At 37.8% G+C, this 16,076-nt stretch overlaps 1 protein-coding gene across 3 annotated transcripts in view; it reads right to left on the reverse strand.

Annotated features, from left to right (window-relative positions):
* PCMTD1 (protein-L-isoaspartate (D-aspartate) O-methyltransferase domain containing 1) overlaps positions 1 to 16,076 on the reverse strand; it is a 41,292-nt gene that overhangs the window by 22,387 nt on the left and 2,829 nt on the right. The gene's annotated exons all lie outside the window — the stretch shown is intronic.

Genomic DNA, 16,076 nt, shown 5'->3' on the forward strand with positions numbered 1-16,076 from the left:
TGATTTTGTTAGTGCAGACACTACCACACATTGCTCTGTTCAGGATTCAGCACAGGAAATCCCTCTGAGTACCTGAGCTCCTTCCAAAGCTTGTCATATTGAATAAAGGAGTACAAATTCCTTAAGTACATAGACATTTTCAACAGCTCGCCAGCTCTTAAGTGACTGGCAAGTTTTGCAACTTCAACACAGCACGTTAACTTCAAAATAATTCCTTCAGATCCATATTTTATCTGCAGTTATTACATTATTAATAACTAAACTCATAAAAACCATGTCAACATTTTTAATGTTGCATGAATTACGAGTAAAATAGCAACAGAAGACTGGGAGAAAGGAAAGCAAAAAAGCTTAATCCACAACTTCTAGATGAATAGAGTACACATAGTGAGCTAATTATTAACATTAATTACAAAGTCAGCTTAGATAGCCAAAAGAAGAAGAAAATTACCATCATGAATCTTGGTGCACATTCCAGGTAACCTAGTTAACAAATTGAGGGGAAAAAACAAACAAACAAACAAAAGGACACTTACTCCTGACTCTTTAATTGCATTGCTAAGTATTATCTTTTAAAAAATTCCACCTGCCCCATCCAACAAGCATGTTGCACCAATAATTATTTTTAGAATTATGAAAGTAATCTTTATCTGAGAATACTCCAATACAACTCAACAATTTTCTTGTTTTGTACATGCCTGTTTGTGCAAATTTTTGAGTCATGAGCTCAAAAACACAATCCAGACACCCAAGGTCATTTAAGTCACCAGGATGAAGTTGGTTCCTAAGTTTACAATGTGGAGATCACCACAATACAATTTTTATGGTTACATGCTTTAAATGATGAACCTTCTTAAAGCACTAATGAATCCTTTTCCATATGTTTAACAGGTCTATCAAAACAGCACTAATAAACCTTTCCATAAAACTAAATGGAAACTTCCAGAAGCTACAAGCAACTTAAATCCTGGTGGGGTTTTCCCCACTCACTGCAACAATAAACAAATGCTTCTGGCAGTTGAACCATCTTCCTGAAGGATTAAACTGCAAACAATGAATAATTCTGAAGCAGAGCACTGTAACATCTTTGCAAATTCAAAAAAGTGTGCTCATGTGCTGGACAGTAGTCCAATGAGTAAATTCACTTTTCTGAACACTGAGCTCAGAATCAAGAAGAGTACTAAAACTATTGAAGATCAGTTCTGAACAGAAAGGGCATATATTATATAAAGAAACACAGTCCTAAATAAGGGAAAATTACAATTAAACTTTTGACATTTTGTTTTGGCTTGATCTTTTCTTCTTGCTTTAAAAGCTTGCACAGCATCCAACACCAAAGTTGCATAATTCTTATCCCTTCCCTGTCTAGATGGCCATCACATTCTTCCAACAAAGGGAATCTCATTTCTATTTGTGAAAATATTCCAGTCCTGCTCATTTCTCTGCACTTGCATCACACCAGAAGTTCAAGGAACTACTGAATCACATTATAGTTAACAAGCTAAATAATCTACAGTGACTAAAACAATAGTTTTTGTCATCCCTTCATCCTAAAAAGTTCATTACTGTCTCGAGAAATTTTTGGAAATAATTCCAACTAAGAAGGAAATGTAAAAACTCAGTTCCTGTAAGACTAATGCAGCTGCCACATTGACAAAACAGAAACACCACTTCTATCCCAGCCTGCAGAGTGCATTCACCAGCTTGCACCAGCAGGTGGAGAACTTCACCAACTATCTACACCCAACTGGTGAGCAGGCAAATATACAAACTGCTCCAATAGAAAAGGGTTTTTCTTCCAACCTAAAGCTTTATTGTTTCTAATTAAAAAATGTCTTCACTAGTTTCACATACCATCTCTTTCCCATAAATAACATTTTCTAATTTGAATATAGTCACTATGATAAACCAGAATTTATTTCTTCAGGTACTTTGTAATTTTATATTCTTTGATGTGACAGCTAAAAGTTACTGTAGTAACACAAGACTTTCTACTGATTACATCCACCAAGCATTTCAACTTCATTAATGGTTATCACACAGAATCTCAAAGGCAAGAACAGAAAAATCCTGGTATGTAGCGTGACATTATGGAACGCAGGGAGAAAAAACACGGGGAGCATCTCACAAATGGGTGCTTACACAGGAGAAAAAAAGTGACTAGTTGGAAGTGTGGTTGAATGTTGCATCTTATTCTGAAAAAGCTGACACTGATATTGTTTGATTTTTAGGTATCTTGCCTTTGGTTTGCTTTCACTCAACTATGCTGCTCTACTCTGGCCTCTACAGCTATAGGTAAGCAAAAATGCTACTCAAGTGGAAAATATTAAAAAACAAACAAAATACGTTCTAGGAAGTTAAAGAAAAAGATCTTCTCACAGAAAGTGACTTCTCATGCCACAGGAAAAAATTCTGTGATATTTTACTTCCCTCCAGTGCTTTTGTTTGTAAGCTTTTACCATATGAAAGTAAAATTACTTGCTTCTAACAGAGGCAACAAATGTTTGAAGTCAGATACATTTTCTGCTATTTTAAACATGCAAAACAAACCACCCCACAAGCTATTTTAGTACAGCTGGAGAAAAAAAAAAAAAGGCAAGTTAGTCTAAGCTTCCTTGTGACAGCTGACTCAGGACCAAGATAAAGACAGCAGAGCATACTATGATAAAACTTTCTACATAGCTGCAATATTTGCAGAAAGCATCCTGTGAAGTTCACCAATACCTAAACTGAAACACACTCAGTTCACAAGGACCACAAACAGCATTCTGATGCCTATTACACCAAGATGTATAGAAATTTCAGAAGAATACATTAACAAAATATTAAATATAAAATATTATAACATAATATTAACAAAATGCAACAATTGTCTTTAGACTTAGGCATCTTTGGAATACAGAAGCCAACAAATTGTAGCTTAGACGTTAAAATTCCAATATAGTCTTGAATAAAAAAAGTTAATTCACTGATTTAAACCAATTACAATTAGAAAAACCTGTTTCTCATTCCACACTACTCATGAATTTATTTTTACAAATTAGTACACTTGATTTTTATTGTGAATATGAAAAAAGTGTCAACACGCTTTCAAACTTCTGAAAAAATCCACACAACTGTATCATAACACATCTGATCTGTTTCTAACTTGCAACCAATTTTACTGAAATTCCTTATCAAATAATTTTGGGGGTTTTGTTGTTGTAGGTTTGTTTGGTCAAGGGGCTTGACTTTTTTTAATTAAATATTGTCACCTTAGTTGAACAGGTGTTCTTTGGCTATGTGAATCTAAAATGTGCTGACAACTTGAGTGCATTTTAATTCTTCACCATTTTATAAGCTATGCAAAACTCTTATCTGAGAAGTTAGTAACCACATGTTAGGTTTGCCAAGTTTTTTTTGCCGGCTCTCAAACGGAGAGCTTTGCACATTTCAAATTTTAACAAATACATTTGCACTCCAAGGAATTAGGTCACTAAGGACTGCATACTCTCTTAAATATGGATTAAATACCATGCCAGCAAGGTATCCAGTTAATCTGACAGACAAAACTTTGCCTTTGCTAAATCCATACAATACCAAATATCTTACAAATTCAGTATCTTGTAATACTGACACATCCTGACTCTACATAGATAACTTCTTAAAAATACAGGTTATTTGAGCCTACTAAGTTGACTCATGTTGTTTCAAAGGGTAAAAAATAGATGAGAAAATACAATAAATGGGATCAGCCATATTTCAAGTCTCCTCCTCAGAACTATTTTCACTAGGCTATCACCTTGGAGCACACCCCTAGAAACTGAATCAAGACTGTGATACATTACTTTAAACTCATAGATGGCATACAAAATTGCTTGGCAAACCTTCCACAGGAGGGCAGGAGGTGAAAGAGACAACAACAAACCACCGAGATACTCATTAATATAGTCATAGCAGTCAACTCTTAAGTTTCCCCAAAAAAGAATACTCTGACTGGTGACAGGAGAGATTTAGCCACAAATGCACAGAGGGGTTTGAAACACTTCAGTCCATTTAACAGTTTCAGTTCTCTCATGACATAAGCCAGCAATACCACTCTCATCAGCAGAGCTTCAAACTTTCCCAGGCCACCAACCAAGCTTTAGACCTACTTCTGTTCAGTCTCAATTCGTGCCACTCCTGCAGCCACAATTAACATCATGTTTTGTCTGTCCTCGTCCCCTCCAACAACTCCTGCAACAAAAGGACTCCAACTTGTAGTTTAGCTTTGCCCTTCCTCCTAAGTATTTTAACAGTTGTTGCACAAGGGGGAATTCTACTCCAAACTGCAGAGCTCAGTCTAAGACCTTTTAAATAAACAGAATGACTGATTACTATCTGAAAGGAAAAGAGAAATTCTAACATCGGCTTCACCAGACAAAGGCTGGAGAAAACCAATGCATGAACTGTGTGCTAAAAGTAATTGTAGCAGGTGACTACAAAACTCACAACAAACTGTGGGACAGTGGTTATTTCAGAATGAAATCTTTACAAACGTTTTTTAAACTTTTATACATATGCTTTGGTGCTAAACTTCTAAGGGCAACAAAAAGCCTAAAAGCTTTGGAAAAGCAGATGCTACTTGAGCTGCCATCTCTTCACAGCTATTTGTTTTGTCACTCCAAATACTTCAGAAAGAAGGAAAACCCTTGTTTTCACAATAAAGTAACATACTACTTAGTGCACTAAGGAAAATTCTGTTGGAAACATTACACATTTTTAAGTCTAGATTCATCTCACTTATAAACATTCACTCCTAACCTACTGTTCAGTGGATCCTTCCAAGAAGCCTTTCAGGTCAAATGGCAACAAGTACAAAAACAAGTACAGTCAGCCCTGCAATGCAATGCACACCACAAAGCATACTTCAAGGTTCTTTGTAATATAGCAATGGAACAAGGAACAGACCATAACATTAAAGTTAAGCCAAATGAATGTAAACAGCTACAACTACTGACTTAACCTGAATTGCATTGACCTACTTGGGCAGAAAAATCTTTGCCAAGTTTGATGTAAACTTAAGCCCTGATCCTCCTGTTCACGTCTTCAACAGCTGTTTATGCAAGATTCCAGGTATGCGCTTGCTCTCACTCTTCCTCCACCTCCAGTCACCTGAACACACCGAACAGCACACATGGTACAGCATCAGAAGATGCACTGAAGCTTATGACACACCAAAAATGTATGAGCAGTGACAAGCGCACCAGCCCAGATTCCATGAACAAATTACCTTAACCTTGATAGTTATACAAGAGCATATTTTTTGGACCAACCTTGCTGCCTATTGAACCTTTTGACTTTCAGTCTGTGTTTTCTTCTGCACTAGATTTGCTTTTCCCATCTGAAATTCTATCTGCGCTCCTCAAATGATGGAAAAGATTGAATGCTGAAAGGAACGTTTTCTATATACCAGTTTTATATTCCAGATCTGTTTTCAGGTATGCCGATAAAGACTTGAAAATTCATTACCTTTTACCACAAAGCAAAGAATCCTGTGTATTTCCTGGATGGAACTTTGGAACTTTTAGTGCATACCTTCATGCCACATCCTGACTGAGTTCTCCTTACTGCATAAAATCTGGGCAAAGCTAAGCCTCCCAGGCTTTAGAAGCAGTTTCTTCTTCAAACAAAGTGTCCCATCTGTGACACAACAGATGTGTTCTGAACAACTACTTCAAAACAACAACAACAAAAAACAAAACAAAACAAAAAAAAAAAAAAACAGTTCAGCATTTCCAGCAAAATAACTAATAGTCCAAACTGCCATACTGGGGTGAAACCCAGAGTACAGGAGAGCTTCTGAAATTTAAAGGTGTAGGCTCATACCCAGAAATTTCTAAAGCAGCTCCATACCCTCAAAGAACAAGTCCTCAGCTGCATTCTCTATCTATTTAGGGCTACCTTATGATACTCCAAGAGTTGTCACTACGGTCACCACAGACTCAGCTTTAATGTTCATGGCCTAGAATGCTCTTCAGGCCACCAACTTACCTTTCTTAATTACATCCTACAAAAACTCCCTTCTGAGAGACAGGAAAGCTGTCTCACTGCCTTCATTTAGGTTTTACTAGCAATTGAGTCACTATCTGTTGGTCATTTGCACAAAATTATTTTTCCCCCACTTATCACCTCAAATACCTGGGATCTTTGGGATTTACATACCTACAACCATTTTGAAACCAGTCATTCATGGTACAAAAAGCTTTGAATTCAGAACAAGCACAGAAATACTCCCTTCTCTTAAAATAATTTGCTAGTATCTGATTTCACAGGAAGTTTTAATTTAGCCAGTATCTGCCAGAAAACTTTACTTAGGAAATCCTCTGATTTGTAAAATGAAAAAGCATCCACAGATGAGAGGCTGATGAGATGATACACAGCTCTGGAATTTTCTGACTGGCCCATCTTTGCAAAAAAAGTCTCACGAGATTTTAAGCACCTGACATTATTACCTGTGCGGAAGACACTAATTTGTCAGGCATAAAGAGTTTGCCCATTACTGATGGACAGTATTAATAATGAGTTGCTGCTTGGTCCCCAGAACCAGCTCCTCCTATTCTGAAACAGATGAACAGAAGTGCTGAAAACAAAATAGCCTCTTAAGTGCTCTGAAAAAAAATTTTCCAAAGCAGTAAGATGCTACGATCCTCAGAAAAAACAAAGAACTAAAATCTGTTATTGTGTCAGTCCAGTGAAACTATCCACAAGACTTAAAAAAACAAAAACAAACAAAAACCAACCCCAAAACAAAACCTATATTATTTCAATAATTCAGCTAGGCAGTTCCTGGTAACAGGACTTGATCAGAGCACCACAATATGCTCTTCTCACAGTATGTAGTGATAAGATTTCAATAAAACAATAATTGTCTGTTGCTTACCATTAGAGGTCAGCTATATGTAAACTGGCAATTACATCTCAAGAAGTTATCTGCATACTTTTATGAGTGAATTAACATCAGCTCTGCCCTGATTCTGTGTACTGTATAGTGTCCCACCAACTACAGATTTCATCCAATTACTTCTCTACCCATACCAGTCAAAAGTTCGGTGGTGCTTGTTTTCATAAAATGTTTTCATCTCTGAGAAGCCTAAGATGGCTCATCAACCTGTCAAAGTTCCATTAAGAGATCTCATAAGCAAAGGATGCCAGCTTAACCCAATGTCCAACACAGAGAATATCCTCTACCCTTCCTCTGAGAGCAGTGTCCATGAAAGAACTCCACAGTGCCCTTAGAACATACTCATCTGAAAGGTCTCAGCTCCTGAGAGGCATGCCTACAGCTCTGCCCATTCCCCCACTGCAACTATTTTCAGTCTGTCCAGTACAAACTAGTCAGAGTACTGCTTCATCACAGACTGGCTGGGAAAAAAAGGGAAAGAAGCTTCTCTGGAGGGCCTAACAGACCCACAAAAGCATGAGGTAGCAGGTAATAGTGGCTTGCTCACAGGCAAAACAAAAATATCAGGACTTCGTAAGGTAGATATGAATCAGTGATGCTCAATACATACAGGTACCTGAAATCCTCGTGACTCTTTATCATGCACCTATTTTTCAAGAAACTGGTGTCTGTGCACATACTTCACAAGAATTTGTGAGCTACAGAGTGACCAGGCTACAAAGATTATTGCCACAACAAACAGCTTTGTACAAGGGTATTTAACAGAAAATACCCATTTCAAACAGGTTTATGTAAGCCATAACAGTTAAATGTTAAGAATTAGAGTTGTAGGGAGATGTGTAAAACAAACAAAACAAAACAACAACAAAAAAACCCCCCACACCACACTTCTGGAATATCTAAACCTTTTCAATCTGGAAAGGCATAAGGCATACAAGTGACACAAACATTTCTGCAAAATTTAACATTATCCTGATTATAGACCAACTAAGACATTTTGACATAAAAGACAGGCCAAATACTCAACATTTTTCAAATAAAACCTGTTTCTCTTAATGAAAAGGAACGCTTACTAATTTATCTGTGATGACCAGAAGGTAAGAAACCACAGTAAAATATGATGCTCCTTTACTTTCAGTATCACATTCAGAAAGCAACCAATAACCATTGGGGGAGGGGAAGAATCCTCTGGTTTAGTACAAGAATGGAAGCATACTTTCCTAACCCTTTGCTACAAACGTAATTTCTGCAGCTATACTCTTAAACAGACCAAGTCACAGTTCATATAATTTTGAGTAGGCTAAATGTGGGCCATAACAAAATATTCACTATTTCAGCCACTGCTAAAGTTCAGAAGCTTATTACACATAAACATTAAGTTATTTAAATAACTCACTTCCAGCAGCAACAGAACAACATATGCCTGTTGCCTTTAGCAAAAGAAAATAGAAATGAGGTCAAGTGTAAAAATAGAAGATGGTTACATTCCTGACACTTGAAACCTCATGTTAGAGCTATGTATTTACTGCAGTCTCTAGGAAAAAAAAAAAAAAAAAAACAGGCCCAAAAAAAACCCCCAAAATATAAATCAGCTTTATCAAGACCCAAGTGCACTAAAGCCTTTGGATTTTCTGATCTTTAGAAATATATGTAGACACATAAAAATAACATGCAATAATCACAGCATAAACAACTTTTAATACTGTATGATCAAATTGTTTACTTTCACAGCCTAAGAATCTCATTTTTTATATGTCCTCTACTTATGAGATGCTAAACAACAACAAAAAAATACAAGTCCTGATCCTGTTTAACTAGATTCTTAAAATAGTGCAGTGCAAATACAACAGTATGTCTTGAGAAGTTGCTTTATTTCTTCAGCCTGTAATCTTCAAGGATGAATAAGTAAAGCCTACTGTTTCCTGCTTCTCTTCCTCACAATCATGATACAAAATTCTTTCATTGATGCGATCTTTCAGAAGCATCACACTTTATTCACCAATTTTTTCATATGCCAATTGCTTACTAAAATACATGTACACAAACAGTTACTTTTAATTTATTTTGTCAAAGTGACGGATATCTTCTTGCATATCACTTTCTTCTTTTTAATCCCCAAATCCTGCGTATCTCCACGTGCCTCACACTTTAAGGGTCATATCATAATGTGTCTCGTTCTCCAGAGATAATATAAATCCATAAACAACATAGTCTAAAATGTGACCTTGTCCATAAATCCCTATTTCTTAAGATATGTAATGCCTACTTTATATAAAACAGAGATTAACTATCCCTTCATGGTACTTATGAAAGCAATGATTTATCAAAACTTTCAAAATGCACAGATCAAGTATGAACTAAATATATTTTTAAAATCTACCAAAGAAGTCTCTACATAAATGCAAGACGACCAGCAGAAAAACAAAACAACCACCACACAAACAGCACACAGCTCCATATTTTACAATTTAAAACATTACAACATTAGTAGTTACCAAAGTCTGTTATCAAAGCCTGTTCCACAAAGTTTCATGCAATCATCCTAGCATTCTCTCTCTTCCTGTTGCTATTGAAATACCCTATGCTTTGAGGTAACATTTCAAAGTATTGCTTTTGTAACAATTTTAATTCACATCTCTGTGGCCAATCAGTAACTTCTAGAGTGAATTTTCAACTGTGCTTACAAATGATAAAACAGACGGGCTAGCACATATCAAAGTTAACATTGTTAGGTTGTACAATAAAAAGCTGTCATGCACACAGAGGAGCACAGAGGCACACTTGCAGATAGGGGAACCCACCTAAATACCCTGGCCCAGCTGCTCCCAGGGCAGTCAGGAGAACCACTGGCTCTCCCCACATCACCACCACCAGGCCTCTCCACAGCACTTTTGAGACAGAGAGGTGTGACTGCTTACAGGGCTACCAGATATATCATGATGTGCAGTAAAAAGGGAGAGGGAAGAATCAAAGTGGCTTGGCAAGAAATAAGCATGGGAAAGCTGAGGGCTACGGTGACAAGAGGGACCAGTCACCTGCTAACAGGCTGCAGGTGAGTATGCACATCCAGCTGTGCTGCTTTCCCAAAATCATCACTGCCTGTTCCATTTACACACTAATCTCCATTTGTAACTTTCCTTGGGGCTGTCTTCAGTGTGCATGTGTATCTACATGACAAGTGGAATCAGACCACAGGGGCCTGTGGATCTGTGGTGCCAGAAAATGAAGGGGTGAGGAGCTTTTGCAGGTCAGGGTGTGATGACAGGGAGAACCCCACTGGACTAACCAGCAAACTGGCAGAGTGGCCTGGGAACCAGGGACAGGGCAGACTGTCCAAGTGAGGCCACTGGACAAGTGGGTTCCAAGTTGGCTGCTGGAAGAGAAAAGGGGGCCAAAGTGAGCTGCTGGAGAACCTGTGGTGTTTGGGGAAGGCTGAGAGTGTGTGCGCGCGCGCGCAAGAGGCAGTGTGGTATAAACAGACCTATGGGCCAGCTTCAGGGTAGAATAGGCCTCTAAACCCACAGGAAGGATCCACACATGCACATCTTTTCCACTAGCAGACATTCAGCATGACCACCCCGACAAGGCAACAGGATAAGGCCACTGGCGCTGTTTGTGTTTGCACTACTGCTGTGTTTTCTGCACTGATGTGGTGGCCAATTATGTATTCATAGACGTACATGCTGAACACATGTGTTTCTGTGCTACTGGGAACACATGCTGAGTCTCACTACTGACTGGGCCTGGGGCTATGTATGCCTGAACTAAGAACTAGAAATACATTAACAAAACACCTTTTAGGCATTCTTTAGAAGCCAAAACAAAGATATGTAAGCACATTTTTAACTTGAAAATGGTTTTGCACTATTGTTTTTGTCTCCAGGTATGAATTAAGTACTATTACAAATATGGCTCCAAAGTAAGGATTTATTAACAGTACAAGCAACAGCAGATGTGGTCTAGAGGGGATCTGTAGAGTTTGGGAAAGCCTCATTTCAAGATATTCATAGAAATATTTCACCAAGTAACGGAAGCTGAGAACCATTTATCCTTGCTTGATGTAGCAGCTGTGTACTTGCACAGCAGAAGTGTATCTTCATCATCATAATCTTAGCCCATCAGTTTTTTTTCAGTCACACAAAGCTCGTGGTTTTTACCTGAAAGAAGTGTAGTTTACAGATACAACACAAGAGGCTGCTACAGTCACATAACCTTCCTTAGTTATTTCATGAACAACTCCAGTTTATCCAGAGCATACCAGAACCAGGAAGCCAAATCCTGCACTGACTTTTTTTGACAATGCAGTTACTCCAGAAAACATCACATAATCTCAGGAAACTTGGCAGTAATGAGTCTTAGTCGTAATGAACACAATTAACCGAAGTAAACAAGCAGAGACTAAGGCCTATGGGATTTATAATGTTGTAACTGTCAGCTCAGCAGACATTATAAATAAACTCAGCAACTCAACTTTTCTGTGTCCTTTCAGTCACACTGACCTCCTGACTGCAATAATGCCCAATTTGTAATTTCTTGAAGGAAGAACACAGCAAAGCTTAAGAAGCTGGACAGCAGGTGACTACACTGAATGGAAACTAAAACCACAGCTCTTTATCAAAAGGGAGAATTTTGCAGATAAACACCAGGGTTGCATAACCCAGCACAAGAGCCAGCAAAACTCTACCTGCCAGAATCCAACACAAACAATGAGAGTAAACAAAATCTCTAAGGGTCTCAGGCAAATATTTTCAGATGGATATCAAACCCTTTAATGGCAAGCTGATGTCCTAGTAGAAATACTCACAGCATTTCTGATTACTTGAAATTATTAGTACTGCAGGAATATTAACCTTTGCTTTGTTTGCTGAAATTAAGCATTGCCTTTAGTGAACTTCAGATTTCATTCATCCAGCAATGCCAGCTTGCATACATTTTAGCTGTATCTATGAAGCAGAAAAATTCTGTTGAAACTATCATTAGCCAGATTGTGGCTTCAACTTTCTTATTTCTGTTATTATACAGCACAGTGGTCCTGACTGGGTCAAAGAGTATGACTTGGCATCTTCTTTCAAATATTTGTTAAGAAAACCACATGATAATTCCTGAATATCTGCTGAAAACACTTACTACAGAAATAACACAAATTCTCAGAATAGTAATCAATTCTCATCTTCTCCCAACCACACGATTCTAATTCCTTTTTCAACGATAAACCATTTATAGGAATCAAGCTTTTCATTTGGGACAGGGACACCATAGGCCTATCAATTGCTGGATGTGATTTATTACCTGACTAGTACCATAAACAATTCCAATGACTTTATCATGTATGGAAGCCATACATTGATACAGGTATTGTTTTGGAGCAGCAGCTTTTTTGGTCATTAAAAAAAAAAAAAAAAGGCGCAAAGAATTAAGTAATACATGTCATCTCTGAGTTGTTATCTTTGAAATTTAGTTCCCTTTCACTCCTGAAGACAACAGGAACTGATAGCAAATGCTATTTGGTTTGCTTCAAGGACAGTACCTATACTTTCAACAGTGCATGTATTTTGTGTTTACTTTATTACCACATACTGCCTTTCACTACACCTTAAACTACTATTGCATAAGAGCTCTGATTTGACTCTAAACATTTCTACACATCAGCTAGCAAAAAAGAAGTCTTCCTAATGACATAGAGATGCCTCCTGGTAGAACACTATCCAGTATCACGAAGTTGTTGCTATTCATCATGAAAATAGTTTTCAGGATTGCTTAATTTGCCACTAGAAATATGCATCCATCATTTGAGACTTTAACAAGCCAAGTGTTGTTTTTTTTTTTTTTTTTTAAAAAAAGGGGAAGAAATAATTGTAATTATTGGCAGCTTTAATAAGCATTACCTACTTAGAAATCATGCAAATAAAAGTTTGTGTTAATAACAGCAAGGTTTTGAGACTTGCTATGTGACTCGCATGCTTAAACACAGACCTCAAGTGCTATTTTAGGTGCTTGTGCTAACTATAAGCTACTTGGCCTACGATATGACAACAATTAGTGTTAAGTAACACAATCGAAAACTCTTCTGCCCACATCCTGTCCTTGCTTCCCCACAAGTGAGAAGAGCTGTTGCTGTTATGTGACTTAAGACTCACAGGCAGAATACAAACCACATCAAGCTGATGAATGTGTCCAGTTTGGACTGGAAAAGTAACCAGATAAAAAGTTAGGGCATCATCAGCCAAAAGACTCATGAGACCAGAAGAACAAAGCTGGAGAAATTCTGACTTGTAACCAGAACTGAACGTGCAATCTACCATCACCAGGTTCTAAAAGCTCTCACGACAGAGATCCTGTTCACAGTCACTATACTCACACAACCAGTTAGTTGTTCAAGTATTCCTTGTGTGTGTGTGTGTAAAAACACACAGTCTCCAGTACAACATGCGTGTTAGCAACCACGACAAAGGCTGTCCCTCCTGTAATGCACAGCCACCTCTACTAAGATTTATCCCATCTGGCTTGCCTTTTTTTTTTTTTTTTTAAACTTCAGAAAATTTAGGCCTTCAGTAAACCCTACCTCGTATCTCACAGCTCCATGCTGACAACTCAGATGCCCTACAGCACTTTCACGTAAGAGTCCTTCACACAGGATTCCAGACATCCCATGTCACTACCAAACCACTTGTTTTAAGCCTATTACGTTTTTTAAATAGTTTTTAAACCTAATTTTACTGTTTTATTGGCACGTTCTGGATTGTTTCCTCAAATAAGTTTTAAAAACAAATTCCATTTGTATTCTTTTGCATGCTAGAAACACTGCAAATCCAAATTCGGCATTTGTTTTGCAACTGTATGCTGAGTGAGCAAATACTACTTTGAGAAAATCTGGAGTGAAATACAATATTTAAAATAAATTATAAATCTATATTTTATGTCACCTCAATAACACAGTGTCTTAAATCTCCAACTCAATGCAGCTCACAGAACTCAGTGTACCATACTCGTAACAAACTAGATGCTTACATCCTTTCTTTGCTAAGCACTATACAGGACAAAGCCAGAACTCCAAAATCAGCTTTATTAAATGCATCTTCTAAGCAATGGACTCAGAGTCTTCTGCCACAAGAGAGCCTTCTAACCAGAAAAGAAGTTTACTCCTCCTCCACAGTCACCTCCTCACTCTACCACATGAGAACACACCAGAATCTGTAGCCTGAGAGTTACCATGGTGACTCCTGATGTCACCTCCAAACTATTTTAGGGCTGTAGTATTTAGGGGGTTTTGGTTGTCGTTTTTTTTGTTTGTTTGTTTTATTTTTTAAACTGCTCTATGATGACTTTTAATCAGTGGGGTTTTTTCCACACTATGAAGGGCAATTTGTATTTCCGTGTTTCAATTCAAAGGGCTGATAAAATTTGTTGAGAAACAAGCCACATACAAACTGCAGACACAAAGTACAACTGACAGACACCGCAGTTGCTCTCTATATAAAATTTCTAATTTTTTTTGCTTCCAGAAGTAAGCTTCTTAGGGCTGCCATATTTCAAGGACATCTTTACTTCCAGTTTACTTTTATTTTACTTCTTTCTTTCAAGGTTTCTAATAAGCTTCTGATCAGGAATACATTTAACAAGAATCCACATACATACATTCACCAAGATTTCAAGCTCCTTGGGTTAATATCCCTGCCAACCTTGCAGTAGTAACACTAACTCTGAAACATGAAGTTGGCATGATGTATCAGGACAAAAAGGTCAGAGAACTAACACTACTATTCTGAATGGCAGTCACCTTATCTTTCAGTCCTGTAAAAAATTACATTCAGCATCCTAAGCTGCTACAACACCTACCCTTTCTTCAAGGCCCAGAAGTCCAGCCCAACCTTCTTAACACAGCAACAGCAACTGCATTAAGAGCTTGCATTAAGCAGGTCTAAGGGCTCTCCTCTAGTGCAAACAAATAGTTCCCAAAGGAACTGGAGCACAGCAGTTATTGCCTGATGTTTTAATGTAATTATATCCATAATATTTAATATAAACTACTCCCTAGAACTCCATAAAAGAAGTGGAACAGCATGGTCACACTTCTGTGAAGCAGATACATTAAAAGAATTCTCCATCCAAAAAACTCACACTCGTCTGTTAGAGAAGATGAAGCATACAAATCAGCTTCTGACCCTACGGGAAGATTCCTAGAGTGCCTTAAGCCAGTCGCATACGTGATAATTCATTTGCAAAACAAGACGGCGCATATATTCTTCACACTTTCACTTTGAGGAATTTACATTCCAAGTAGGTAAAATAAATGAGATAATATTCAATGATGTTTGCATTCAAGAGTGCCAAGTGCTGCAGACTTCAAGGCACTTTTCTTACACAGAGAGCTTATTAATGATCAGCTACAGAGAATCATTTTCAGTTCAGCAGCGTAAAATAGCAGATCTCTGTGACATTCCTGCTGACAATGGGAACAAAGCAAGAAATGAAAAGAACAGGTGCATGTAAAGACACTTCTCATCCAGAAACAATTACTGTATTCTCAGGTGTTTCTCATCATGCACTGAAGACTGGGATGAGTATCCCCACACTGCCTATTTCAGAATTGCTTTTGTTTTGGGGAACTCTTACAACTCCCTGCTTAAACCTTTCTGGAACACTGCATGGAAAGACTATCTTGCCTATATTGAGTTTTGAGAAAAAACAAAAAACAAAAATTACTAACCATGTCTTGAGGTAGGAACTTCATATCTGAACTTCATGTTACTGATTCTTCTTCTGCCTAGAAAACTGTCACAGACAACATTCTCTTTAGGGACTTCCACCTGCACTGCCATCATGCCTAAGCCTACCTTCAGCTTCAGAATACATGCTTACCATCTCAAAGCAACTGCACTTCAAGTTTTTTGAAACACAGTCAAGTGACTGCACTGGTATGGTCCAGCACAGACATAGAAAACAACAATACATGTCTATCAGTCAGGTTCCGCTCTTAGTCTCCTATTAGGCAGAAGCCTCTTCAAAAGGAGTTGCTGCACCTTGGGGTAGCTGCTGATATGCAAACATAAAACTGAGCAATAAAAATCACCAAACTGCCAAGATTAGGACTATAAAAACAGCAAGACTTCATAAATTCATAAATAAAGTACTGCAAAATTGAAACAGGCTGGTC

This window comes from Columba livia, chromosome 2, assembly GCF_036013475.1.
Source record: "Columba livia isolate bColLiv1 breed racing homer chromosome 2, bColLiv1.pat.W.v2, whole genome shotgun sequence".
NCBI classification, from domain to species: domain Eukaryota; kingdom Metazoa; phylum Chordata; class Aves; order Columbiformes; family Columbidae; genus Columba; species Columba livia.